Source organism: Rattus rattus, chromosome 2 (genome assembly GCF_011064425.1).
Source record: "Rattus rattus isolate New Zealand chromosome 2, Rrattus_CSIRO_v1, whole genome shotgun sequence".
NCBI classification, from domain to species: Eukaryota; Metazoa; Chordata; class Mammalia; order Rodentia; family Muridae; genus Rattus; species Rattus rattus.
Window position 1 is genome coordinate 125885758 of NC_046155.1, and position 26333 is coordinate 125912090.

Below are 26333 nucleotides of genomic sequence, written 5' to 3' on the forward strand. Positions count from 1 at the left end.
ATTTCAAATAGATTTAAGATATATAGATCTTAGTTAAAGCTGAAGAGCTTTATCTAAAATGTTTTACTTGTAAACATCCTCTCCCATGATTAGCACCTTCGTTGGCTGTCTACTGCAAAGTGGTCATCCTTTAAACCATGTATGAGATGGACAAAGAACAAAGAAGACCCAGAAGTTTATGTTTGTTTATGCATAGATATAATACACATACCCATGTATGTAGATTAACTATAATCAGGGAAGTGAAGGTTTGAGAGTGTGGGGGCCTTTGTGAAAGGAGTTGAAGGTAAAGGACTTGGGGGAAGCTGGAGGGAAGAAAGGGGTAACGTGATGCAATTATATTTTAATTAAAATGTATAAGAGTTTAAAATGCAAAAATATGTGAAGCAAATGTACAAAAAGGGGATGTTTCACAAAGGTGGGTGGTAGGGACAAGGCTTTAGTAGTTATTACTATTATTATTTATTCTTTGTGCCCATGGTGCTTTATAGTAATACGGAAACATGTAAAAATTAAGCAAATGTCTTTTTAATTTTTTCTTCCTTAAATATTTTTAACATATATCTTTGGACAAAGTTGTAACCCTAGCATGGGTGATTATCCAGTGTTTACTGAGGGCATACACCTTGGGGCTTTGTGTAGGTGAGAAGCTAATCAGTCTCCCCAGGGGTTCTACTCCTTAGGAGGGAAATTGCTAAAACACTCTGTGCTCTTAAATAGAGACTTTTCTCAGGAATAAAATGAGAAGTAAGTAAGATTAAGTCTGGGTGCTGGAGCACTGCTCGGTTGATGTTAGTTTCCTGTTCCCACAGAAGTCACTCCCCAACTTAGCCACTTGTTACAGCATCTGTCAGTTGCCTGACAGTGTCATGGATCAGGGATATGGGTGTGAGGCAGCTGGGTCGGGACGCCCAAGATGATGGCTGCCTTAAGATATGACTGAGAAAGGTCTTTTTCCACACTCACTCCCGGGGCTGTTGGCCTGAAGATATATACCTCTTCTCCTCTTCTAACTAACATGCTTCCTTGTGGGCTTTTAGAATGAGGGCCTCAGATCTCCACTGGCTGTTGACTGGAGTCACACTCAGCTCCTTGCCACATATGCAGTTCCAATGTTGTTACAGTGAGCAGATCAAGAAGGCAAGAGAGTGAGGGCCAGAGATAGAGAGAAAGGCTGAGAAAGATAGAAGTCACAGGCTTGTGAAGTCACAGTCTAACTCAGTATGGTGGTGCACACTTGAAAAGCCAAGGCAGGTGACTCACAAATTTAAAGTAGCCTAGGCTACAGAGTGAGTTGCAGGATAGCCTGGGCTACATAGAGAATCCTGTTCTCATTTTTAAAAAAAGTAAGTCAATAATAGTTTAAAAAACAAAAAATAAACCAAACCTAGATTCAAAAGTGACAACCCCTCTGAGTATCATATGTTTCCATTAGGAGTGAGTCAGTTTGTGTATGCCACACACCTAGGGAGGTCACTATAAGGGACATGAATGTCAGGAGACATAGTTCTCTTTCAAGGGCCATCTTTCAAGACTTATCACCAGATCAGGGGACTCCCATGCACTGCTTTTTGTTCAACTTCCTTGGTTATCAGAGTTTTTCTATATATTCACATCCTGTCTAAACAACACTGTGACTTCCTGTTTTGCTATCTACATGCTAAGGATAAACATCTTTGAGTGTGTTTATTTGTGCCCCTTCTTCTCTTTGAGAAGTTCTAGAACCGCAAGATGCACACTCTAATTTTGCTAGAGTCTCCCTCCTCAGGCATGACGGAGCTGATGGGCATCAGGAGGCTGAGGTACAAGATTAACCTCATACCAAGTCTTCTGTGCCTCAGTGGGCTTTCATGTGGTATATCTTTAGGCCCGAAGGGAATTTTTACTCTCCACAGATGTACAGTAAACCACAATTAAGATACTGAGAACAAACTACAATCTCCCTCTATTGCTTAAGAAAACAAAACAACAACTAAAGAATCTCCCTTGTCCAGCATAGGAAAGCCAAAGCCAGACAGCCATTCTGTCTCTCTGTATTCACCTTCTGACCAGGCAGATATATACCTCTTCTCCTCTTCTAAGTAACATGGCACCACCAGGCCAGGCCTGCATAGCTCTGCTAAAATGTCCACTGTCACCACATTTTTATCAGCTTCCAGTACATTACAAAATAAATTTACAACCATACTGAGAATGTTGCCATTTAGACCTTGAATATTCTCCAAATGTCCATGTGTTGAAAAATTTGGTCTTCAGTCTGTGGTGCCACTGGGAGTTGGTGGAAACTTCAAGGAGTTGAGCTTAGTGGAAGGAGGTTAGGTCTTTGGAATACTCTTGTGGGAAGGATACCAAGACTTTGGGTCCTCTTCTTTTTCTTTGCCTTTCTTTCTGGTCATGAAGTAAGCAGCCATCTCCCTAGGTATTCTCTCCACAATGACCAAAGTCAACAAGGTCATCCAACTAGGCACAAAATAAAAAACAACCACCATCACAACAACAACAATGACAACAGCAGCAGCAGCAGCAGCAGCAGCAGCAGCAGCAGGAACAACAACAACAATAGTGGATTTGATTCATTGCTTCATTATGTTATTTGGGAATTGCATGAGAATCCTGCATGTGAGATGCTGAGGGTCCCTGCCCCCAGCTAGTTCTGGATGATAAATAAAGTTTCAACTGATGGTCGGACAGGAAGCCAGTGGCAAGACTTTAGGATTCATGGGCCAGGGGAAAGAGAGAGAAAGGAATTACCAGGAAAGGAAGAGAATCAAGCTTGAGTGCTGTCGGAGAGAGAGCTTACAATCATGTAAGAGCTGGGGAAGAGCAGCCCTACCCACTACCTGCATTGGGTCTAGGGTAGCAACACAGTTCGATGTCAATAACACAACAAAAGTAAAGCTCTTTTCTCCTCCATTTTCTGTGACATTCTTTCTCAAACCCTCTGGGCCTCATAGACTTTTTTTCCTCCATCTTTATTAACTTGGGCATTTCTTATTTACATTTCGATTGTTATTACCTTTCCCAGTTTCTGGGCCAACATCCCCCTAACCCCTCCCCCTCCCCTTCTTTATGGGTGTTCCCCTCCTCCCCATCCTCCCCCCATTGCCGCCCTCCCCCCAACAATCACATTCACTAGGTGTACAGTCTTGGCAGGACCCAGGGCTTCCCCTTCCACTGGTGCTCTTACTAGGATATTCATTGCTACCTATGAGGTTGGAGCCCAGGGTCAGTCCATGTATAGTCTTTAGGTAGTGGCTTAGTCCCTGGAAGCTCTGGTTGGTTGGCATTGTGGTTCATATAGGGTCTCGAGCCCCTTCAAGCTCTTTCAGTCCTTTCTCTGAGTCCTTCACCAGGGGTCCCGTTCTCATAGACTTTTGATGAGCAGGTATTTCATGGCTTTCACTGCTGTCCCTCTGTGTCTTCCTGCTCACCTGGCCCTGCCATGGTTTCTCTCTCCCCTCTCACACTGTTCTATGCTGTCGTTCTCATAGCTTCTGGGAGAACCTGTGAGCAGTGACCATGTTCCTGCTTCATTAGAACTGTTTATAGATAAGGAGATTATTTTCAGAGCCATGGCAAATACGTTTGTCTTGTGTATGTGTTCTGGTTTTAAATGTATCTGTCCTCTTTCTCTAAATAACAGGATAATGATCTTTCCCCTCAATGCATACCGGCACAGTACAAACTGTGAAAACAGCTGTGTATTTAGGTAGGTGATTCATTGCTGAAATGGAGCCATACTGTGCTTTCAGGCCTCCAGATTCGTCTCTGAGGTGTCCATCAACCAGGCTTGAGGTGTGTTATTAACATTTAGAAAGAGTTAACTACCCTTGTACAATGGGCAGTCATTTAGAAGGTGCCTCTCAACTGTTTCCTGAGTTAAGGCTGTTCATGGACAGTGCCTCACTGTCCCCTTAAATACCACTCTCTTGCTCTTCAGGGAAAAAGAATGATGGATATTTCTAATTACATCCGGCCGTGCTCTTCTCTGCTTGGTTCCCTGCAGGTTATACTATTTGCCAATATCTATTTAACTGTAGCAGTAACAGGAAAAACTCCCAGGTCTAATCAACTAGAAATGCTTTGGCTCTCTCCCACTTTAGGGGAATCATAGCTTTGCAGTTCAGGTCATCTTTAGAGATGCGAGAGGAGCGAGGCTGGGAGAAAATTGGAATTAAAAATAGAGCCAAGTTCCAGACACTCACTCTCTAGAGCTCATGGAAGATTCTGGCCTTTTATTATTAATGATTAGCACTGATACCATGCCCCAAGCTCGGGAGCACACCAACGATCCTTCACTGTGGCCCGGATGACTCTCCGCAGAGGCCCAAGTTGGCACCTGCTGAAAGGGTTAATTTTCTCCTCCAGGGTCTTCACAGGATGGCAGGAAGTTTCAAGGTAAATGGGGGAACCTTCTGGTCTACATGACTAGAACCCTGACCATTTCTCCCACTATCTCTTTCCAGTGCCTAAGGCTGTCTCTGACCTGGAAGATACCTCCTCCAAAGGTCACAATTTAGGGCTAGAGGTTACCAATCAGTTAGCTCACTACATGAAATACTGATTAATATGGGCACTCTATCTGGTCAGAAAAATCCAACTTTTATGGATAAGAGCCTTGCTTGTGAATCTAATGCAAAGTCTGTCTAATAACAGCATTGCAGACTATATCTATATCTATATTATATCTATATCTAATCTATGCAGAAGGGAGATATTTAGAAAATCTTAGTTTGAATTTATCACAAATGATGCTGGGACAGGCAAAAAGGGAGAAGGGAACATGGGTGGTGCACTTTCCATGTCAAACACTTGGCTAGATTCTGGATTCAAAATTCTCATTTAATTGCTGTTAGCATGCTTTGACAATATACGGCAGCAGTAGCATCATTCATGCAGTTGAGAAAAGTGATTTTGATTAGCTCAAATAACTTTCCCAATGTCCCTTTCAGTGAGGGAAACTTGACCTTGGTTAGTGATCTCTAGAGTATTGTTTTCTTCCTTGATCCCATTTTGGGACTGGGGTAAAATGGTGGCCCAGACCAGGAAAAGGTGAAAAGTTTTCATAGTAGCTGGGACAAGAGCCAGATACATGTAAAATTTAACGATTCACCCTTTAGAGCTCATGGAAAATTCTGGCATTTTATTAAGTCTGAATTCTGACATTCCCTCCTGCCTCGAGAGCAAGCTGAAGACCCCCATAGCTCCCCTGTTGGAGCCTGTCTGCTGCCACAATTGACATCCAATCACAGTTGCCTGTAATAAATATCTGCCCAAATCTGAGGCCTAGGTGATGGGGGTAACTAGAAAAGAAAAAAAGAAAGGGACCAGACATATTTGGGTAGTATGAGGAAAGATATAAGGGGTCCAGTGATGTCCATGAGAAGCCAGAGGAGGATGGGACACACACACACACACACACACACACACACACACACACACACACACACACACACACACACACAACCTGGGGAAATGACTGGGCCAGGGTCTCAGGCCTTAGAGGGCTGCACTTAAGCCTGGCTTAAAATAGACCTGCCAGGAATAAATCCTTAACTCTTGTCAGGGGGTCCTGTTGTCTTAGGTTTTCAGACTGAGAGACTACAAGTTAAAGGCCATCAAGGCCTGAGGCAAAGTCTACATGCCATCATAGAAACTGACAAAATTGCCAGCTCCTTCCCCATTCCTTCCCTCAGCATCTCACGCCTTAATTCACCTAAACATTGATTGGTAATTATCATGATGCTTTTTTCTGGGGATTGGTGCTCAAACTGTAAGGTGCCCCTCTATTCTGCTGTTTAGTCTGCTGAGACTAAAACAAGACTCTGCTAGGAATGCTGAGTTAGAGACCCAGACTCTCTCCCTTGTTGAGTTTATAACCGAAGATGCTAGAACACAAATAGAGAGAGTTCAAATATTAGGTCACATATGCTTTGGACACCAGTGGTGGATTGAAAAGACCCTTTAAGGGTTGGGAGAGGGGCTCCTGATATGAGGAGGGTACCAGTGTTCATTTGGTGAGCACATTAGTACACCACTGCTTTAACATCAAGACCCTAAGGAGGGCTTAGAACAAGAGCAGGTTTTATAAGAATGAGCTTCATGCCTAACCTAACATCTGTCATCTGTGGTGGGTCCATTCCAGTTAAGGAGCTAAAATTTCTTGTCATTGTCATGCCCACATCAGACCTCAGAATGCTTTCCTCTACTTTCTCTGATTTCCCATTGAAATAAGCTCCTTCCCAAAGATCACCAGCATCCCCTCCACTGTAGAGCAGTCTGAAATAAGATTCCTCTGGTTTCATTTCTGATTCCCCTTTCAGTTGAACATTCAAGACCCTATGGCTAGAATCACAAAGTATTTCCACGCCAAAAGCAGTAAAAGTTCCAGAAGATGAGGTAGGAAGCCATTCTTCCATCCAACTACATGCGAAGAATACTGAAGTGCATTATCATGGAGGAAGCTCTTGTTAAATTGAATGGTCTTTAGGGATACACACAACACCATCATTTTTCCTATAGAAGTATTCTGGAATCGGCTTCCCTTCTTCCTGTTATGTGTGCGGGTGCTTAGATACGTATTGTCATGAGAGTTTGTCTCTAGAGGGTTTTCTTTCTTCACGATCTTCATTGAGAGCGGAGAGATCATTTGGTATAATCGTCTACTCAAAGCGAATGAGACAGTGACCCTTCATAAAGCCAGAATACTGATGCGGCTGGCTGACGAATTAGGAGGTGGTGCACCACCTTACTGTTTTGACATCACGAATCATTTATGTAAGACAGCAGCAGTGTGTGTAAGCAGCTTTGTCCAGGTTCACTGTGCAAGGCCTCTATGGACCACTCTTTTTAGGTACATAATCCTAAAACCCACCAAATTTAAACCCCTTGGCTAAAGTTCTGCCCTCTCAATGTGCTGGGGCAGCAGAAAGCAAGAGAAAGAGAAATTGTCACTGCTCCATTCAGTAGAGTTGGTAATCACTAGCTGTGTAGTGAAAATGCTAAACTTTAACTGTTCTAAAGTCTGTTCATTTTCACAGTGAAAGGAAGAGGACCTACTCTAGAAGGCTGTGCATATGAAACCAATCTGGGTTATAATGAGCTCTTAGGTATGCATAATAGTCCTTCTTTGAACTTCTAAACTGTAAAGAAAATGGTTTTTAAGAAGACCTGAACTCAATTTTTATAAATTATCTTGGATGTAAAAAATTATATTTGGTTTCCTAAATAGCTGATTTAAGCTTAGACATGAGCACAGCTCCATAAAATATGTTATGCATATATTCAGACTATATGCCTAAGTATACATAATCTCTATCCTGTCCTCTATCTCTTTTCTTCTTTCCTCTCTCTTCTCTTTCCTCCTCTCTCTGACATACACAGTCACACACACACGCACACACACAGACACACACCTTGAATTAATTGTAGGTGTGGTAAGCATTTGGTGCCAGCATTAATTTCCAGTCCCACCTAAGAAATTACTATTGCTAAACTGAATTAACATTAACACAGTAAACACGACTGCTGGTAAGAGTCCCAGGGTCCCTTTGTTATCACTCCCTACACTTAGTGTTAGCTGAATTGGCCCAGCAGCCCCAGACTACCAAACCATAAGAAAGAAACAGTCCACCAAACAATAAGAAGGAAACAGTGTGCATGTTTCTTTGACAGGACTAAGAATCTGGGTTTGTTCCAGCCCTCAAACAAAAGAAGGAATGCCTTGTTATGTGTCTGGGCCTCCATGAAGGCAAGAAATATCTGCCACACCTTGAGGGGAACACCCACACCCAGTTCTTCTGAAGTATTTGGCTATTAACTAGATCATATCTCTAACTTAGTTTCGCTGTAATTATTCATGTAGTTGCATTGCTCTTGTGTAATACCTTTAGAATCTGTGTACAATAGACTATGTCTTACGTATTTCTATGTCTTTAGTGCCTGCCTTATGTAGCTTCCCGGATCTACTTAAATGGATGAGTGGATGATGAATGGGCAGGCAGGTGGATAAGTGGATGAATGCATGGATGGATGGATGGATGGATGGATGGATGGATGGATGGGAAGATAGGTAGATGGATTAAATGAAAGAGTGGATAGGTGGATAAGTAGGTAGATGAATGGATAGTTGATGGGGATTCTATAGACAGGGAAATAGGTAGGGTGTATAGATGGATGTGTCATCACATCGTTTGACATCTAGAGAGAGAAAACTGTTTTAAAGTATTGACCTTAGTGTTAGAGTGCTGAGTGTCACTCCACCATGGCAAGGAGCTTAGTCTTCAGACAATCAGTCATAGGTGATTATATTGACGGCTACTTCATCCTTACACACTTCAAATTATGCTCATCTCTCTCCTGACTGTATCAAAATTGCTACCTCTCCCAGTCACCACTCACCCTCACTTCTCTGGGTCTTATTTTGAACCATTAGAGCTGAAAACTAGCTGTGACATAGATCCCCAGCCTCTGAAACACTTGCCAGTGAGCAACATTTCCAATCAACACGTGAGATGCTTGGCTACATTAAAACCCTTATCTAAGGGTTGGGGATTTAGCTCAGTGGTAGAGCGCTTGCCTAGCAAGCACAAGGCCCTGGGTTCGGTCCCCAGCTCTGGAAAAAAAAAAGAAAGAAAGAAAGAAAGAAAGAAAGAAAGAAAGAAAGAAAGAAAGAAAGAAAGAAAGGAAGGAAGAAAGAAAGGAAGGAAGGAAGAAAGAAAGAAAAACCCTTATCTAACATTATGAAATAGTATGTCAAAGCTGCTGATTTGTGTTCCTTGAGAAAAATGTTTACTGATTCTCCTGGCCCAACTCCTCAGCCATAACTGTGGACTGCAGTTACTCAGTTCTTTCTTTCTTAACTTCCTCCTCTTCTCCTTCTCTTAGCAACTTATTGTCAGTCTTCAGGAGGCAGATGGTGATATGCTAATTAGAAGTTCCCCTGACCTAGGTAGCTCTCCTATTCAGGAAGTCATCAACCAAGACTGAGCTTGGTTCCAAGTAGAAGAGATTTCTTCTGACCATTGATTATACATTTGATTTACAGTGACCATAAAAAATTAATAAATGAGAGAATCTACCATCTAATTATCATTGGTATTAGTTACCACCCAAGCCTGAGAGGATTTTTAACTGTGTCTGTTGAGGGGCACTGGGGACAGTCAGTCCTTGTCTTTGCTTTTCATCAGGAGTCTGCTCTGACCTGGCAGAGCAGTAGAACCTAAGAGAGAAGACAGGCCTTATGGAATCTCCCTGTGCCCCTTGACCTCTTCCCTTCCAGATGCTTCACCATTGGGTGGTTCCTGTCACTAGAAACTAGGTTGGCATTTTTAGAACTTGTTTTCATCCTCCTTCTGTTGATTTGCAGGAAGGGAGGACAGGAATGGTGGCTTCACGCTATAAGCTTTACTATGATTTTGATATCTGTGCCCTACTCTTTGTCCTTAGTTCTTGTTTTAAGACCTAATGCTCAGGCCATAGTATCGGGGGACAGGGCCTCTCAGATCTCATTCTAAGACTATAATATTAGGAGACAGGTCTCTAGGAAGAGTCAGATTCCCTCATGGATGTGACTGTCTCATTGTTTGCCTCTTTCACCATGTAAAGATTCTGTATGAACCAACTAATGGGCCCTTGGCAAACCTAGGATCTTCAAGTACCTGAGACTTAGACTTTTGAACAGCTAGAATGAAAAAAGAATGTATGTGGTTTATAAGTTACCAAATATAAGGTACTTTGCTTAAGCAGACTGAATTAATTAAGACAATCTTCAAATTTAATGTCTGTGTCATGGTGATGGGAGCAAAAGTTAACCCCGATGGCCATTTTTCCAAAAACTGGGAGGGGCTTTGTCTTCATGTTTTCACTCTGTGGTTCATCTATCTGACTTTCTTTGGCAAACATCCACTCTTTCTTTATATTTTCAATTGTCCTGACTTCTGTACACTGGCAGCCTGGAGCACGAGCCAGCCATCTATTGCCTGATTCCTAGGTAGACTTATCCAGTCCTCAGTCTCCTATCTGGGTTTGTTCTGTGAAACCCCAAAGGATCGAGTTCTGTGAGATTTCTTACTCAGTTCAGAGCCAGTGTCACAGCAGCTAGAAGTGTGGCTTTGAGATTCTGACTGATTGTATCCAGGACCAGCTCAGCTATTGTATCATCTCTGTGACAGAATACCCAATCGAAGCAACTTGAGGGCTCATTTTGGTTCACAGTTTAGAGGGTATGGTTCACTATTGAGGGGACAGCATTACTTAATGTGGCAATAGGATCTTGCAGCTATTCACATTGTGGTGGCAGCCAAGAAACAGAGAGCATAGGCCCAGAAGGAGGGCAGAAGTATAACTCTCAAAGTCCTTTTCCCATGACACACCTCTGCCTGGCATGCTTACCAATCTCCTCAAAGTTTCCACATCTTGCACACAGTGCACTATCTAGAAGCTAAATGTTCAAATGCATAAACATGAGAGGGAGTGAATGGTGTTGTATATTTCACATTCAAATCATCATAGCTACTATACAGACCTTTGGGCCTTCAATGAGTACACATAGCTAAAGACCACCAAAGAACTGAACACTAAAGGCCAAAGACTGGGCCTAAAGTTACCTCCTGTTGCCTCTCTCCAGATGCCTCTAGTTCTTCAAGGACAGAGGGTATTTTCTAGTCACCAAAGGACTTAACCAACACCACAAGTCCTTAAGAAACCACAGTCCCATTTTTTCTAATTGTACAATTCATTGCCCCCACACCAGGAAGCTAGAAAAGGGAAAAGACAAACCAGAATCTGAGCCTATCCCTGTATCTCTGTTTTCTAGCCCTGCCATCAATTGAAGGGTCCTTGGTGGCCTCCCAGATAAGGACTATGAGACTGCCATACAGTACCTGACTCTCTGGTTATGAATGGAGGATTCTCTGAGCCCACAGTATGAAGCAGTATAACCAGAGGATAATCCTAGAAACCCTATGCCTGTTTGAAGAAGGAGTTCAGAAGCACTGGGGAGACAGGAAAAGATAGGAAATCTACAGAGCATGCAGGAAGATATGAGTTCAAGAAATGCCATGGCCTGGAGAATTGACCAATGCAACTAAACTCTAGGAGTGGCACATTCATTTCCAAAGCAGGGGTTATTACTTTCTTAACCCAAACTAGCTATGAGAATTTTATGGATAGGTAATTAAAAACATTTAAAACAACATAATTACACTATTATTATTGTATTATTATTATTATCATTATTATTATTATTATATTTAAAGTCAGGGTTAGAGTTCTTCAGAGCTTCTCAGAATCATCTCAGACAAAAGCACCTTTTCTTTCTAGGTCAGTGTTTTTAAATTTTCTCATGTCACATAATCTCCAGTAAGAAATAATCTTTCAACATCATGAATCAAGGTTCATTTGCTACATGTGTCTATGCAGACACATAACGAAACAAAGGTTTCATGTAATTTTTACTTTCAAAATAATTTTGATTCTGTTAGTTGTGTCTGCTTTGTTCCACTCAAAATAAGATGTTATCATCGCTTAAGCTCACTAAAAACCCACTAATGGTCGTAAGTAACTCCTTGAAAACATTCATTTGGACTAGAGGTCAGGAGACCACTGTGAGGGACCATGGCTTCTGGCCTGTTTCCTATATTAATTCAACCTTTATAGTTAAATAAGTACTAATGAGTTGATATTTATTAATCTTTTTTAAAAAACCTTAAAACCTGTTTAAGTCTCAAATTCTATCTGAAAACATTTTGATAACTTCAATTTGGCCTCCTCCATTAATCTAGTCTCATGAAAGAGAAGGAAAACATCCAACAGTAAGAGTCATCCAGCCCTGGCTACTCTGGCAAGTCCCTTTCTCACTGCAAAGTGACAAGTTAGCATCTAGTTTACATACTGGTATCTTCTAGAACATTACTGTGAATCCTGGTCAAGACCTAGATTGAAGGAGTCTTGAGTCTACAAAACTAAAGACAGAACCCCACACTACAAAAATGCAATATGTCGTAGGTTGCAATGAATATCCTAGTAAGAGCACCAGTGGAAGGGAAGCCCTGGGTCCTGCTAAGACTGGAACCCCTAGTGAACTAGACTGTTGGGGAGAGGGCAGCAATGGGGGGGTGGGGGGGAACACCCACAAGGAAGGGGAGGGGGAGGGGATGTTGCCCGGAAACCGGAAAGGGAATAACATTGAAATGTATATAAGAAATACTCAAGTTAATAATAAAAAAAATGCAATATGTCACAATTCACTGTATTCTTGTGTCTAAATACATTACTCCCAACCTCTGCCAGGAAAAAAAATATCAGGTAGAGCAATACATTAAGTGTGGGAACTTTGTTCCTTAATATACAGTTCCACTTTTCAGTAGAACCTTTGGCTTTGTGTGACTACAAGAAAGCAAATTGAAATATTTCTCCAGAAGAGGGAAATCTTTGGTCTACTGCTGTGCTTGAGACCATGACCAAGGAAACTTATAAAAGAAAGTTTTTATTTGGCCTTATAGTTTCAGAGGATTAGAATGCGACAAATCTATTGAAACCTCAAAGCCTTCATCCAGTGATAAACCCCCTCCAACAAGGCCACACCTGCTAATCCTTCCCAAACAGTTGCACCAATTGGAAACTAAATATTCAAATATGTGAGTAAGCCTCCTGTGGCCATTTTCATTCACCCTTTTACCTTGAATTTTCCAATATACAATTTAAGTGTCATTTTCATTTAAATATTCCAAAAGATTGTCTCTGAGAAAATTTTTTTCTATTACAGCTTTTAAGATGGATAGGAAGCTAGAGAATGATACTCACTCTCTGTTCCTACTCCACACTGTTTTATAGGATGTGCACATCATAATACATAAGTAAGTATGATAATCCAAAAAGCAAATGTATAAAGACTAGAAATCAATACATGAAAATAAAACTGTCATTTTGTTCCAAGAATACATAATTATAAGCATTTAAAAGCTGTTGGAATTGTTAAGGGAGTTTAACAGATTTAAAGGATACAAGATCAATGTTTTTTTTTTTTTTTGTATTTTTTTTTATTAACTTGAGTATTTCTTATGTACATTTGGCAAACATCCCCTTCCCTCCCCCCCCTTCCTTATGGGTGTTCCCCTCCCCACCCTCCCCCCATTGCCGCCCTCCCCCCGACAGTCTAGTTCACTGGGGGTTCAGTCTTGGCAGGACCCAGGGCTTCTCCTTCCACTGGTGCTCTTACTAGGATATTCATTGCTACCTATGAGGTCAGAGTCCAGGGTCAGTCCATGTATAGTCTTTAGGTAGTGGCTTAGTCCCTGGAAGCTCTGGTTGCTTGGCATTGTTGTACATATGGAGTCTCAAGCCCCTTCAAGCTCTTCCAGTTCATTCTCTGATTCCTTCAAGGGGGTCCCGTTCTCAGTTCAGTGGTTTGCTGCTGGCATTAGCCTCTGTATTTGCTGTATTCTGGCTGTGTCTCTCAGGTTAGATCTACATCCGGCTCCTGTCGGTCTGCACTTCTTTGCTTCATCCATCTTGTCTAATTGGGTGGCTCTATATGTATGGGCCACATGTGGGGCAGGCTCTGAATGGGTGTTCCTTCAGTCTCTGTTTTAATCTTTGCCTCTCTCTTCCCTGCCAAAGGGTATTCTTATTCCCCTTTTAAAGAAGGAGTGAAGCCTTCATTTTGATCATCCGTCTTGAGTTTCATTTGTTCTAGCCACTAGGGTAATTCAAGCATTTGGGCTAATAGCCACTTATCAGTGAGTGCATACCATGTATGTCTTTCTGTGATTGGGTTAGCTCACTCAGAATGATATTTTCCAGTTCCAACCATTTGCCTCTGAATTTCATAAAGTCGTTGTTTTTGATAGCTGAGTAATATTCCATTGTGTAGATGTACCACATTTTCTGTATCCATTCCTCTGTTGAAGGGCATCTGGGTTCTTTCCAGCTTCTGGCTATTATAAATAAGGCTGCGATGAACATAGTGGAGCACGTGTCTTTTTTATATGTTGGGGCATCTTTTGGGTATATGCCCAAGAGAGGTATAGCTGGATCCTCAGGCAGTTCAATGTCCAATTTTCTGAGAAACCTCAGACTGATTTCCAGAATGGTTGTACCAGTCTGCAACCCCCACCAACAATGGAGGAGTGTTCCTCTTTCTCCGCATCCTCGCCAGCATTTGCTGTCACCTGAGTTTTTGATCTTAGCCATTCTCACTGGTGTGAGGTGAAATCTCAGGGTTGTTTTGATTTGCATTTCCCTGATGACTAAAGATGTTGAACATTTCTTTAGGTGTTTCTCAGCCATTCGGCATTCCTCAGCTGTGAATTCTTTGTTTAGCTCTGAACCCCATTTTTTAATAGGGTTATTTGTCTCCCTGCTGTCTAACTTTTTGAGTTCTTTGTATATTTTGGATATAAGGCCTCTATCTGTTGTAGGATTGGTAAAGATCTTTTCCCAATCTGTTGGTTGCCGTTTTGTCCTGACCACAGTGTCCTTTGCCTTACAGAAGCTTTGCAGTTTTATGAGATCCCATTTGTCGATTCTGATCTTAGAGCATAAGCCATTGGTGTTTTGTTCAGAAATTTTTTCCAGTGCCCATGTGTTCCAGATGCTTCCCTAGTTTTTCTTCTATTAGTTTGAGTGTGTCTGGTTTGATGTGGAGGTCCTTGATCCACTTGGACTTAAGCTTTGTACAGGGTGATAAGCATGGATCGATCTGCATTCTTCTACATGTTGACCTCCAGTTGAACCAGCACCATTTGCTGAAAATGCTATCTTTTTTCCATTGGATGGATTTGGCTCCTTTGTCAAAAATCAAGTGACCATAGGTGTGTGGGTTCATTTCTGGGTCTTCAATTCTATTCCATTGGTCTATCTGTCTGTCTCTGTACCAATACCATGCAGTTTTTATCACAATTGCTCTGTAATACTGCTTGAGTTCAGGGATAGTGATTCCCCCAGAAGTCCTTTTATTGTTGAGCATAGTTTTAGCTATCCTGGGTTTTTTGTTATTCCAGATGAATTTGCAAATTGTTCTGTCTAACTCTTTGAAGAATTGGATTGGTATTTTGATGGGGATTGCATTGAATCTGTATATCGCTTTTGGCAGAATGGCCATTTTTACTATATTAATCCTGCCAATCCATGAGCATGGGAGATCTTTCCATCTTCTGAGGTCTTCTTCAATTTCTTTCTTCAGAGTCTTGAAGTTCTTGTTGTACAAATCTTTTACTTGCTTGGTTAAAGTCACACCGAGGTACTTTATATTATTTGGGTCTATTATGAAGGGTGTCGTTTCCCCTAATTTCTTTCTCGGCTTGTTTCTCTTTTGTGTAGAGGAAGGCTACTGATTTATTTGAGTTAATTTTATACCCAGCCACTTTGCTGAAGTTGTTTATCAGCTTTAGTAGTTCTCTGGTGGAACTTTTGGGATCCTTAAATATACTATCATATCATCTGCAAATAGTGATATTTTGACTTCTTCTTTTCGATCTGTATCCCTTGACCTCCTTCTGTTGTCTGATTGCTCTGGCTAGAACTTCAAGAACTATATTGAATAAGTAGGGAGAGAGTGGGCAGCCTTGTCTAGTCCCTGATTTTAGTGGGATTGCTTCAAGTTTCTCTCCATTTAGTTTAATGTTAGCCACTGGTTTGCTGTATATGGCTTTTACTATGTTTAGGTATGGGCCTTGGATTCCTATTCTTTCCAGGACTTTTATCATGAAGGGGTGTTGAATTTTGTCAAATGCTTTCTCAGCATCTAATGAAATGATCATGTGGTTTTGTTCTTTCAGTTTGTTTATATAATGGATCACGTTGATGGTTTTCCATTATATTAAACCATCCCTGCATGCCTGGGATGAAGCCTACTTGATCATGGTGGATGATTGTTTTGATGTGCTCTTGGATTGGTTTTGCCAGAATTTTGTTGAGTATTTTTGCGCCGATGTTCATAAGGGAAATTGGTCTGAAGTTCTCTTTCTTTGTTGGGTCTTTGTGTGGTTTAGGTATAAGAGTAATTGTGGCTTCATAGAAGGAGTTCGGTAGTGCTCCATCTGTTTCAATTTTGTGGAATAGTTTGGATAATATTGGTATGAGGTCTTCTATGAAGGTCTGATAGAATTCTGCACTAAACCCGTCTGGACCTGGGCTCTTTTTGGTTGGGAGACCTTTAATGACTGCTTCTATTTCCTTAGGAGTTATGGGGTTGTTTAACTGGTTTATCTGTTCCTGATTTAACTTCGGTACCTGGTATCTGTCTAGGAAATTGTCCATTTCCTGCATATTTTCAAGTTTTGTTGAGTATAGGCTTTTATAGTAAGATCTGATGATATTTTGAATTTCCTCTGAATCTGTAGTTATGTCTCCCTTTTCATTTCTGATTTTGTTAATTTGGACACACTCTCTGTGTCCTCTCGTTAGTCTGGCTAAGGGTTTATCTATCTTGTTGATTTTCTCAAAGAACCAACTTTTGGTTCTGTTGATTCTTTCTATGGTCCTTTTTGTTTCTACTTGGTTGATTTCGGCTCTGAGTTTGATTATTTCCTGCCTTCTACTCCTCCTGGGTGTATTTGCTTCTTTTTGTTCTAGAGCTTTTAGGTGTGCTGTCAAGCTGCTGACATATGCTCTTTCCTGTTTCTTTCTGCAGGCACTCAGCGCTATGAGTTTTCCTCTTAGCACAGCTTTCATCGTGTCCCATAAGTTTGTGTATGTTGTACCTTCTTTTTCATTAAATTCTAAAAAGTTTTTAATTTCTTTCTTTATTTCTTCCTTGACCAGGTTATCATTGAGTAGAGCATTGTTCAATTTCCACGTATGTGGGCATTCTTCCCTTATTGTTATTGAAGACCAGCTTTAGGCCGTGGTGGTCCGATAGCGCATGGGATTATTTCTATCTTTCTGTACCTGTTGAGGCCCGTTTTTGACCAATTATATGGTCAATTTTGGAGAAAGTACCATGAGGAGCTGAGAAGAAGGTATATCCTTTTGCATTAGGGTAGAACGTTCTATAAATATCCGTTAAGTCCATTTGGCTCATGACTTCTCTTAGTCTGTCTACGTCTCTGTTTAATTTCTGTTTCCATGATCTGTCCATTGATGAGAGTGGGGTGTTGAAGTCTCCTACTATTATTGTGTGAGGTGCAATGTGTGTTTTGAGCTTTAGTAAGGTTTCTTTTACGTATGTAGGTGCCCTTGTATTTGGGGCATAGATATTTAGGATTGAGAGTTCATCTTGGTGGATTTTTCCTTTGATAAATATAAAGTGTCCTTCCTTATCTTTTTTGATGACTTTTAGTTGAAAATTGACTTTATTTGATATTAGAATGGCTACTCCAGCTTGCTTCTTCCGACCATTTGCCTGGAAAGTTGTTTTCCAGCCTTTCACTCTGAGGTAGTGTCTGTCTTTGTCTCTGAGGTGTGTTTCCTGTAGGCAGCAGAATGCAGTGTCCTCGTTGCGTATCCAGTTTGTTAATCTATGTCTTTTTATTGGGGAGTTGAGGCCATTGATGTTGAGAGATATTAAGGAATAGTGATTATTGCTTCCTGTTATATTCATACGTGGATGTGTTATGTTTGTGTGCTTTTCTTCTCTTTGTTTTGTTGCCAAAACGATTAGTTTCTTGCCTCTTCTTGGGTATAGCTTGCCTCCTTATGTTGGGCTTTACCATTTATTATCCTTTGTAGTGCTGGATTTGTAGAAAGATATTGTGTAAATTTGGTTTTGTCATGGAATATCTTGGTTTCTCCATCTATATTAATTGAGAGTTTTGCAGGATACAGTAGCCTGGGCTGGCATTTGTGTTCTCTTAGGGTCTGTATGACATCAGTCCAGGATCTTCTGGCCTTCATAGTTTCTGCTTAAAAGTCTGGGTGTGATTCTGATAGGTCTGCCTTTATATGTTACTTGACCTTTTTCCTTACTGCTTTTAATATTCTTTCCTTATTTTGTGCGTTTGGTGTTTTGACTATTATGTGACGGGAGGTGTTTCTTTTCTGGTCCAATCTATTTGGAGTTCTGTAGGCTTCTTGTATGCCTATGGGTATCTCTTTTTTTAGGTTAGGGAAGTTTTCTTCTATGATTTTGTTGAAGATATGTACTGGTCCTTTGAGCTGGGAGTCTTCACTCTCCTCTATACCTATTATCCTTAGGTTTGATCTTCTCATTGAGTCCTGGATTTCCTGTATGTTTTGGACCAGTAGCTTTTTCCGCTTTACATTATCTTTGACAGTTGAGTCAATGATTTCTATGGAATCTTCTGCTCCTGAGATTCTCTCTTCCATCTCTTGTATTCTGTTGGTAAAGCTTGTATCTACAGCTCCTTGTCTCTTCTTTTGGTTTTCTATATCCAGGGTTGTTTCCATGTGTTCTTTCTTGATTGCTTCTATTTCCATTTTTAATTCCTTCCACTGTTTGATTGTTTTTTCCTTTAATTCTTTCAGGGATTTTTGTGTCTCCTCTCTATGGGCTTCTACTTGTTTATTTATGTTTTCCTGGAATTCTTTCATACATTTTTGCGATTCCTCTCTGTAGGCTTCTACTTGTTCTCTAAGGGAGTTCATCATGTCTTTCTTGAAGTTCTCCAGCATCATGATCAAATATGATTTTGAATCTAGATCTTGCTTTTCTGGTGTGTTTGGATATTCCATGTTTGTTTTGATGGGAGAATTGGGCTCCGATGGTGCCATGTAGTCTTGGTTTCTGTTGCTTGGGTTCCTGCGCTTGCCTCTCGCCATCAAATTATCTCTAGTGTTACTTTGTTCTGCTATTTCTGACAGTGGCTAAACTGTCCTATAGGCCTGTGTGTCAGGAGTGCTGTAGACCTGTTTTCCTCTCTTCAGTCAGTTATGGGGACAGAGTGTTCTGCTTTCGGGCGTGTAGTTTTTCCTTTCTACAGGTCTTCAGCTGTTCCTGTGGACCTGTGCCTTGAGTTCACCAGGCAGGTCACTTGCAGCAGAAAAGTTGGTCTTACCTGTGGCCCTGAGGCTCAAGTTAGCTCATGGGGTTCTGCCCACAGGCTCTCCGCTGGTGGCAGCGACCAGGAAGATCTCGCAGCCTCTTCCGGGAGCCTCCGTGCACCAGGGTTCCAGATGGCCTCCAGTGTTTTTCCTCTGGAATCAGTAATGTGTGCAGAGAGCAGTCTCTTCTGGTTTCGCAGGCGTGTCTGCCTCTCTGAAGGTTTAGCTCTCCCTCCCACGGGATTTGGGTGCAGAGAACTGTTTACCCGGTCTGTTTCCTTCAGGTTCCGGCGGTGTCTCAGGCAGGGCTCCTGCTGCTCCTGGGCCCTCCCCCACAGGAACCCAGAGGCCTTGTAGAGTTTCCTCTTGGGTCAGGGATGTGGGCAGGGGTGGGCAGTGTTGGTGGTCTCTTCCGCTCTGCAGCCTCAGGAGTGCCCACCCGACCAGGCAGTAAGGTATCTCTCCCACGGGTTCTGGGAGCAGAGAGCTGCTCACAAGATCAATGTTAAAGCTAATTTTCATTCCCATATACGAGGAAAGAACAAGTTTAAAATGAATTAATCTATAATAGATATAGATTAGTACCCAGTGTTATACATAAGCAAAAATAAAATCAAATTTGATTCCTTCTTTGACACACAGAGAAAACTCAATCTTACATAGGCCTTTGTGATGAAGAATCCTATCTTCAGAATTCATTTTAGTATAGTATTCCTTAATAAAAGTAACAAAGTATAAGATTAGAGCTAAACATTTGGATACCATAGGAGATTCTAATAAAAAATATGAAATATATAAGTTCTACTCATAAAGGAAGAAAATTAAATACAGTAGCTACTCAGAAAATACAATTATGTACTACATATTTAAATACTGTATCTACTTAACCAAAACAGATTAATATCCAAAATCTGTGGAAGATAAATGAACAAGGAGCAGATATAAAAAAATTAATAGAAAATTAGATGAAAAAAACTCAAGAACAACACTGGAAGACATACACAATAGACAAAAATTTTCAAATTAAATCCACAATAATAAACCATTTAACACACTCAAAAAAAAGGAATAAAATTAAGAGGATTAACCATATTAAATACTGGTCAGTTGTAAAGGAATTGAAATTCTTATGGACTGTAAATTGGTTGGAAATGCTTAGGAAAACTCTGACAGTATCTGTTAATGTGATCATAATGATAATCCAGAAGTGCTAATCACAGAAAAAGATGCACCCAATGGAAATACAGGCTTAGGATAACCAAGAAAACACCATCAAGAACACACATATCAGCTTTACTTATAATAGCCAAGAACTAGAAATACTACAACTATTCATCAAGAGTAGAATGGGTAAAGAAAATATTATAAAGAAATGGGATAGATGAGTCTCTTCTACATTTAAAATATGAATAAAGCCCATTAAAGTCTTTTCTGATCATAATAACCATGCAAGCTAATTTGTAGAAAGTATGAATACAGTTAAAGCTAACCTATGATAGTGGTCATCAGAGGAGGGGTACTTGGGGGGCAGAAAGCGATGATAAAAGTGAACTACAGTAATTTGCAAGACTTGTAGTGATGAAAATAGGTCAGTCTTGGGAAACTGGGATGGATGGGTTTTGAGGTTGGAGAACCTCTAAAGATGCTGCTCCTGGGATTATTACTTCTTCCAACATGAGAGTGGTGGTTACATGTTATCAGCCTGTGAGAAGCATTTTTCATAGGCCAAGATTTTGTTGGCATATGTTTCACTAAATATGGATCATGTAATTCGAACCACATTGCATTTGTTGATAAATGAAGCACACTATAGAGGTGTGTGGGGGGCACTCTTTATTCTCAAGTTGCTTTGATTAATGGGTCCTTGTGCCGCTGATTTGAAAGATGAATCAACACCAGTTCTTACCCATTACAGCATACTTGTTAGGTGCTCCTAGATAGACCTGCTACAAATGCTAGTGTCTGGAACAAGTAATAAACAACTTAATAGAGGCAAGCAATAAATAAAATATGATTAGGTAGTTAGAAGTCTAATCAAGGGAAAAAAGGGCCAATAGTCATTGCAGAGAATGACAGTGACATTTAAGATTCCCTCTGTGCCTTTTCTCTGTCTCTCTGTTGGGACTGAACTTTCAGATTTGCACATGCTAGGCAATCATTTAACATTGAGCTATAACTCCAGCTCAGGTCTGATACTTGGGACTTTCTAGAGAGGTGACAGTTCAGCAAAGAAATGAAAGAATGGATGTAACAATCTAGATATCCTGGGAAAGGGGGAAAGGAGAATTTGAAACATAGTAAGCCATGAGCCCCGAATTCTTCACATGGAAACATGAAGTACATTCTTCATAAGCCCTCATGAAGTTCCTAACTCTTTTTTTTCCACTGTATACTATCAGCCCCATTGGGACAAAGCCTATAAATGGTTTATTCATTAGTGTTGTCCATGGTCTATTATGCCTTGTGCATAGAGTTGCTCAGTAAGTATTTATATAATGAATTGCAAAATGACATCTTTATACATAATTGACTTTCTATATTCACAAGATTTATGCCCATAGATACAACTGTGATTCATACACATAGGCAACTTTCTACACTCACAAGCTCTGTGTTCATAGATCTACTAACTTTGATTCAAATTTTACTTCTGCAATATCGGTGCTTAAGAGATTGAGTCAGATGGCTGCCATGAGTCTAAAGGCGGCTTGGGCTACAGAATGAGACCTTATCTCAAAACAACAAGAACTTACTTCTGAGCAGACTTTTCTTCTTATCATTAATCCCTGAACATTATATCACAAAAACTATTTATATTCTTGCTCTAGACATTAGCAACCAATAGATATTTCAAAGCCTAAAGGCAAATAAAACTACATTCTACACAAATATAGCATCATTTCCTATGGAGGACATAAGCATCTTCATATTAAGGTGCCAACAGGGATCCTGAAAGCAGTCTTAGGTGATATCAAGAAAGGAGTATCCTGTGTTTTCTAGATTACCTCTTCTGCTGCTGGGATTTATCTGCCTATTTGTGCATTGGTCTTACACTGTTTTAATTAATATGGCTTTAGAGTTTGTGTTAACATTTGGCAGTGGTTATCTCTCCTAATACTCCTAGGAGGGATAATTCAAGCAACAGGCAATGTGCCGGAGATAACAACCCAAACAAGCAAAAATAGACTATGGTGTCACTGTCCAGGTGGAAGCCAAAACCGGGATCAGATGGTTCAAAACAGACAAGCTTAATACCAGAGGAGAAGTGGCAGCGGAGTCTAGGTTGGACAAGTTGATGAATTCAAGTGAGAAATAAATGGGCTAAGCTGTTAGGCTGCAGACCTTGTAGGTCAGCCATCATAATGTAGCTGGTTCATGGTTTGTCTTTGAGGTGAGCTTCTAGGGAGCGTGGTTGACTCTAACATGTCGGTTATTTCCAGTCACTAAACCTGAAAGGTGAGTATTATCGGCTGTAATGTGAGTCACAGTAAAGGGTAACTGAGATTGTATGACCCCAGTGTTGCTGGGGCCACTGGTTCATCTGATCCTCCTGCCTCAGCAACACAAACAATTTGGATCATTCCTGTTGCCCTGTCACTGAACCAGTACTGGTTAGGGACTCATGGTTTAAGAGTGGATTTAAAAATTTAAATAGCTATCTGACACGGTTCTGGGGCAATAACCCAAGTGTGCCCTTTGGCAGGATCTCATTGTTCCACCCTCCCAAGTGGGGATAGTGTGGCTGGCTGCCCCAGATTTTGCAGGCAAGATGGTGAGAGGTTAGAATGACACTGTTCTTGGCACAGAGAGGATGCCCCAGCAGATTTAGAAAACTCATTCACCTCAGTGAGAGGTTAGGCATCGATTTCAGTCTTCGTGATGGTTTATGTTTAGGCTATATTTTATCACCAAAAGATTTCAACTTGGTAGGAAAGCCAACCTTACCTGTTCTGTTGCCATTTTTGTATAAAGCTTAATTCTCCCTTAATATTAGACTATGTAAGTGAAGTGCCCAGTTTCATGGCTCTAATGTAGTCATCTCCAGACTCATTCTCAGATACTAAAATGCATGATGTCCAAGTCCTTTGTAGCAAACAGCCTACTATGTACATCCAGTACCTAGCACAATGGAAGCATTACATTAATAATTGCTAGGCCATATTCTCACTTATATTCTTTCTGTTGCTATAGTATGGCTTCCCTCCTTAATATTTTCAATGCAAGTTTGGTGAATCTGCATGTGTGGAAAAGTACAGGGACAGAAGAATAGCTGTACCCAATCTTGTACACCTTATTTTTATACTTTGATCTTTCTCAGAGTGAGACGTAACAAGCAAGCTACAGACAGCAAAGTGATAAAGTTCCACCTTCTTGATTTTCACAGGCAAGTCTTCCCACAGAGGGAGACGCACTTACTGACTTCAGCCTGAGCTGAAGTCTTCAGAAATGAGTGAGCTGTGAGTCTTCCGTGCTCTCCTGATCCAAGCCTAATTATCCCTACTCGTTTGTGCTTAGTTTTGCTTCTTTTTCGGAAAATGGATTTCTCCTGGGGCCTAGGATAAAATCAACCTGGCACCATCCTAGAGTCTCTCTTTTTTTCCTATGAAAAAATAAAACCACCCTGGGTAAATGCTCCGTAGACCATGGCTAAGAAGCAGTCATAAACAGCACTCCTTAGGCACACTACAGTCCCAACCTCAGCTTCTGGCTTGACTCCCTCCTGCCAGACACCAGATTGTGACCTTCTAGAGGGCAGAGCCTCACCATGGTGGATGGGGTGGATCAAAGATGAAAGAGGAAACCACAGGAAGTGGCTAGCCTCCAGTTTGCTGTAGCAAGGCAAGATGTGAAACTTCTGGGCTCAGCAAAGATAGATTTTGTTGAATTTAGTCCTATACTCTGCTAATAATCTTTATAAGTAGCTTCTCCCCATCTTTGTCTGTACCTCTTTTATGTGGAGAATAGAACCTTCTATTTGGAAGGTTGTGAGCATGGCCCACAATAGCATACATAAAAATGTATTGACTGCACAGCACATAGGCCTGTCAGTGATGAGAAAATGCACTAGTGGGTTTAATTATACCTTCAGCTCTTATCTCTGGGGATGATCAGGACCTGCCTTCAATTTATGCAGCCTCAGATAAGTAATTAAGGGAATGTCCTCTCTAGTACATTTTAGTATCTCTCAGTCACCTAATTACTAAAGTCTGCCTTTACTGCCTGTTTCTCAAAGTATCCTTATCCTTTCCACTGAATCACTGCCTGCTAGCCCCCTTGCTCATACTTGTGAATAACAATTTGTTCACTGTCTCAAAACCAACTAACAACAAAATTATGTGGATTGGACTATGCAAAAAAAAGTCAATAAATTTAACCTTCCACTCTTATTCTGATTGCTCCTAGAATCTATTCCTCCTCTTATCAGGCGTGGAAAATCAACTACCTATCCTTAGAGTTCATGCATTTTTCTACAGTGCTTAACAAAAGTATTAAGATGTGTATGGCAGGCAGAAATGATCAGGCACTGAAGACACAGCTAAGCTGGAGAGACAAGAAGCAAGCAAACTAAAGCAAAGGAATGCATGTCCACAATATTCACAGCAAGAGAGGATAGAGATGGTTGTTAGGGATTCTAGAAATCAAGTCTCAAAGTAATGGAAAGAAAGGGATCCACTAGGTCTTCATCTTGACTAAGCACCTTGACCTCTGGATGGAAGAAATGAATTATTGCCTAGGATAATCATTACTATCCTTGTTCTGAGATGTTAAGAACATTCGAATGTTACTAGAGATTATGAATCATACCCCAAACCCACTAGAAGTTAGCTCATTCTTAGAATCCAATTAAAATTCAAAGCCATTAAAGTAATGACAGTGGATTCCTCCCCAGACAGCCTCTTTTCTGAGCAGAGGCAGACACATAAGAGGAGAAGTGGAAAAAGATGATTAGCCATTTGGTAGAGGTTCCAGGAAATCCTTGCCATGAGTTCATAGAGGGACAGGGGCATTCTTAGTACATGTTTGAAAGCGGGGAAGGGTGCTTTTCTAACATCCTAATGTATGCCCATCATCTCAGCTTTCTCACAAGACTCCATGAGATGTTTTTGATCTCTGGGGACTCGATTTCCCTTAATGCCTTGTCATATATACATGGGAAAAAAGAAACAGAAATAGGAACACCATCATTTTGCAGGGCCCAAGAAGAGGGTTTCTGAAAATTCAACTTCTTAATCCCATAAATCCTAGGTGAAACAGAAAATTTTTTTACCTGTTATCTTCCACTTTTTAATTTATTTGGATCTTGATGGCCTAATGAACCATTCTTTCTACCCACATTTAAAAGAACAAATGGACTCTAACAATGAAGTTTAAAATACCCATATTACTATTGCTGAAGAATCAACAGACATCTTAGATAATGAGATTCCTATTAATTAGTTACACCTCCACCATTAATTAGAAACTCTTATCAAATAGAGAGCAGCTCTCCACAATACCCTCCCCCAACAGTAAGTAGCAAGACTTGACTGCAAAGATATGATTTAGCAGCAGAGCAAACTAAGGCACAAAATCCCCCAGCAGCCAACTCCTGAGAGAAGAGACAAGGGAAGTGGCTCAGGGGTTTATCTGACAATTCATTAAACTCTTTACTATGATTTCCTATAGACAGTGTGGAAGTGACCATAACTGTAACATTATTGTCACCAGAAGCTTCACAGTGTCTCCTACCAAAGGGTAGGATCCTTATAAACCCTCAGTGAATGAACAAATAATGAACAAATAATTTTGTGTGAACATTAATAAGGAAAAGAAGGGAGAGAAGGGCAGACTCTACAGGTGTCACTGAGGACCAATGGAGTTCTAAATTCAGGGTAGAGTAATACCTGAGGATTTACATTCAATATATGTCAGGAGCTTTTGCTGAAATTCAGAATCCCCCTTGGTGTAAATAACTTTGTCATCCCAGAGTGCCATTTGCTTTAATTTTATAATTGGTAATAATTATGCAGACCAAAATCTGAAATGTAATTGTATATGTGTATATAGAGATAAGTTACCTTAATGAACCTAAATGTCTGTGGAGAAACTGGCATTGTGGCACAGTGGTTAAAAACGCTCATCCTGCAAGCCTGAAGATTTGGGTTCCATTCCCACAATCCATGGTAAAAGCAGAGAACAAGACTCAAGAAAGCTGTCCTCTGACTTGCACATAGGTGTGCACTATTAGCACACACATACAAGCATGCACTCAAACACACACACACCACCACCACCACCATCACCACCACCATCACCACCACTACCACCACCACCACCACCACCAACAACAACAACAACTACTACAACAACAACAACAACAACAACAGATTTTGTAAGCTCAGAAATAATCA